Source organism: Molossus molossus, unplaced genomic scaffold (assembly GCF_014108415.1).
Source record: "Molossus molossus isolate mMolMol1 unplaced genomic scaffold, mMolMol1.p scaffold_m16_p_9, whole genome shotgun sequence".
In the NCBI taxonomy this organism is placed as follows: domain Eukaryota; kingdom Metazoa; phylum Chordata; class Mammalia; order Chiroptera; family Molossidae; genus Molossus; species Molossus molossus.
The window spans coordinates 45,480,466-45,483,590 of NW_023425403.1; positions in this window are offsets into that span (position 1 = coordinate 45,480,466).

Sequence of the window (3,125 nt, forward strand, 5' to 3'; positions counted from 1 at the left end):
AATAAGGCTTTACTTAGATACACAGATGGTCGAAGTTATGAATGATTGCTTTATCTTCATCCTTGTACAACAGTGATCTCCACAGATTACGTACCAGTTGAGTTGAGAACTCCCAGGAGTTATCTGGCCAAGTATAGAGATAGGAGGTTGGAATAGCAAAATAAACTCTTCCTGTGAATATTACTATTACAGACAGCGCAAGCCGCTTGCGATCATGGTAAAGATGTTTTCTAGATCCTACCCTAAGATCTTTTTGTACTCTGCCCTACTGTCCTCTTTGAGTTCCCTGAATTCACCTGGCATGCTACTTCCCTTAGGCCTGGATGCTGTTTCCCAGATGTCTGTCTAGTATTTACCCTCACTTCTTCAATTCTCAGCTTGAGTGTTACCCTATTAGAAACTCCTTCACTGACCACCCCAATTAAAATAGCAAACTACCCCAGCCCTGGTGAACCATTTTACCCTTTATTTTTCTCCATAACAGTGATCAACATTTATGTTGAATTTGCTCATTGTCTCTGCTCCATCAGGGTAGGGGCTTTGTTTCCTGATACAATCCCAAAGCCCTAGGGCCCAGCCTGGCACAGAATAAACTGTCAGTAAATATTGTTAAATAGGTGAATAAAAAATCTTGTGGTTTTTTAAACAATGTGTTGGCAGAGCTTAAAAAGAATGGGAATACCCAGTATAGGTAGAGGTGTCATTTGTTACAACATTTTGGTGGGAAAATTCAAATGCATATATCCTACAATCCCCAAATTCCATGATGTATAATATAGGCAATTGCAGGAATATACAAGTATGTTCATTGCTATATTGCTTGTAGTAATGAAAAACTAGACACAATATAAATGTCTACTAATACTGTTGCAATTTTAAAATTCAATGGGCTGATATATAGCTTTTAAAAGAATATACCAACATGGAATGGGGACCAAATTTACTGTAGTGGATACTTAGGGTTTTATATGACTGGACTCCCCTATGCTTAATCATCTCCCCAATTTGACCCACTCCAAGCAGGCCCCAGGATGGGCATCTGACTCACCCTAGACCAACTGATATGGAATTGGACTAAGGTTCTTGGATAGTCTGGTTGCTCTTCTTAAACTCTGAGGACCTACAAATTTTGGACTTGCTCTTGGCCATTTTCATTCAAACGAACTGAGGAATAGAAAAGACTGTCTTCAGTAAGGGAAAAACAAAGTTGATAACAAAGAGAAGAAAGACAAGAGACTGAAAAAGAGGCCTCACAGAATTCAAGATTCATATTCTGATTCTTTTTTTCAGGACTAGTTTTATTCCTGTTCTTAGTTTGCAAATACCACATATATTTGCAAACGCATGTCTGAAAGTATCCACCCTAAGCTATCAACAAGGGTTACCTTTGGGTATCAGCTGTGGGCAAGGAAGAGAGATAATGAGGACTTACATTTTTACTTCATAATTTTTACTGTGTTTTTTTCTAAGCTGCATGAATTTTATAATTAAAATATAATGTAATTTTAACAAATATTACAATAGTAATACCTCCAGTTTATTCCTGGTCTGCCAGAGATACCAGAGAATGCTGGCTATATGATAGGAAGTGTTCCCCTGAGGTTTCTTTTTCAAAGGTAAGGTGCATTGTGAGAACTTGCTCTTATGTAATAAAGCTGGATGTTGAGTGAAAATAATTTATATACATTTATTCATGAAACAATTTTAAACTTCTACTCTCATGGAGACATAGTCCTTGACCATCTGGAGCTTACATTATAGTAGTGGATTAAGATAAATCAATAAACATTTACAATACCTTGTGGTAAGTTCCTGGGTGGGGAAGTAGGGATTCATGTTCCAGGGACATCTAACGCAGACTTAGGGGGTTGAAAAAGCTTCTAAAAGAGCCTTGGAAGAAAGTAGAAAAAGGAAGGTGATGTGGAAATTGAGTAGTAGAATAAGTCAGGTATTCCAGCCAGAGGGATCAGTAAGTGCTGAAGGCCCAGAAGGGAGAACTTGGAGTGTTCAGCCAACCAGTGGTTTGTAAGAACGGGGATGGCCCTGGCCGGTTTGGCTCAGCGGTTGGAGCATCGGCCTGCGGTCCACAGAGACCCGGGTTCGGTTCCCGCTAAGGGCACGTGCCTCGGTTGCAGTTTATCCCCAGCCCTGGTTGGGTCGTGAGGATGGCAACCACTTGATGTGTCCCTTCACGTGGATGTTTCTCTCTCTCTCTCTCTCCCACTCTATCTGAACAAAATATATATATAAAAAAAAAAAGTCAAGAGATGGAAATTTGAGACTCAAAAACCATATTCTAAAGAGTGAGGTTGTGCACTAAAAGCAATTGAGAACTTTTGAAGGAAAGTGATGCAGGCAAATTGCATTTTGCCAGCCTGGCTCAGTGGTTAGAGCACTGGCCCTTGCACCACGGAAGGGTTGAGAGTTGATTCAAGGTCAAGGGCATGGTACCTAGGTTGCAGGTTCATCCCCAGTCCTGGTTGGGGCATGTATGGGAGGCAACCAATAGGCAACCAAACAGGACACATCTGTGTTTCTTTCTCTCTCCCTCTCCCTCTCCCCCCTTCCCTACCGCTCTCTCTCAAAAAAAAAAAAAAAAAATCCTGCAGTGAACATTAACAACAAAAAATTGCATTTCCCACAACTTTCTGTGACACTAGAGATGGGCTATGTGTAGTCAACTGGAGAAAATTAAGACTAAGGCAGGTCAGTTGCCATAGGCCAAGTAAGAAGGCCAAGTAAGACACTAGGATGGCCTGGAGAGGACTGTGGCTGCTGCTTCCTACCATCACTGCCCAGAAGAGGCGTGTAAGGGGTGGGGGTGGGGGGTCACTATAATTCCCAGCTGTCTGGCCTGCTGGAGGATGACGTAATTCAAGAAGATAGGGAACCTAGGAGGAAAAAAATAGATTTGACATGTATAGTTAAGTATCTTTGAGGCATTAGAGTGGAAACGTCCAACAGGCAGCATAGGTACCTAGGGCTTTGCGAGTTTTCCTCTCTTCACCAGAAATGGTGCCGTGGCGTGTTTGTTAGTTATTTCCGAATCCCACAGGCCTCGGGAAAGCCTCGGGCAAGCCTCGGGCCCGTACCCGCGCTCGCACGCATGCGCATTGGACATCGAG